This window comes from Penaeus monodon, chromosome 28 (assembly GCF_015228065.2).
Source record: "Penaeus monodon isolate SGIC_2016 chromosome 28, NSTDA_Pmon_1, whole genome shotgun sequence".
NCBI lineage: Eukaryota > Metazoa > Arthropoda > Malacostraca > Decapoda > Penaeidae > Penaeus > Penaeus monodon.
Window position 1 is genome coordinate 4,818,837 of NC_051413.1, and position 548 is coordinate 4,819,384.

Below are 548 nucleotides of genomic sequence, written 5' to 3' on the forward strand. Positions count from 1 at the left end.
AGTAACTGCAATAAATTTCTTTCTAATGGGTCTGATGTTAGCACTTTTTTTTTTTTTCATTCCTATTGTGCATAACTATCAGTACTGTTTCCTTTAATTGGTGATCACTGTTACTTCACAAGCACCTTTCTTTGCATCCATATAATCCAAAGGCAGAAGTCTGGCTTAGCAACAAAACAAATTACCAAGAAAAAAAAAAAAAAGGAAAGAAGCAGAAGTTGACTAACACCACTAATGAAAAAGGGACAAGAGCCTAGTGGGAACGAGGAAGTGAGAGAAGCCCACACTGTGCCCACCAATTGGTTATGGGGAGGGTTGTGTAAATCTGAAATAATTGATTATATCACGACTCTCAATGTCTGTCTCCTTAATGCCCAGCATCTTGTGCTATGTCAATTGTTCCTTTGCCAAGACATCTGTGCAAAAAATAGTACTACTACTACCCATATTCATCTTAATCTAAACACTTGTCTTTGAATATTGGATTAGTTGGCTAATGCAAGGCAAGTACTCACAGCAATACAGATCGTTTAATTAATTTTGTAACG

The 548-nt window shown here is 36.5% G+C and overlaps 1 protein-coding gene across 1 annotated transcript in view; it reads right to left on the reverse strand.

Annotated features, from left to right (window-relative positions):
• Positions 1-548, reverse strand: part of LOC119591305 (NADH dehydrogenase [ubiquinone] 1 beta subcomplex subunit 10-like) — a 7,239-nt gene that overhangs the window by 5,727 nt on the left and 964 nt on the right. The gene's annotated exons all lie outside the window — the stretch shown is intronic.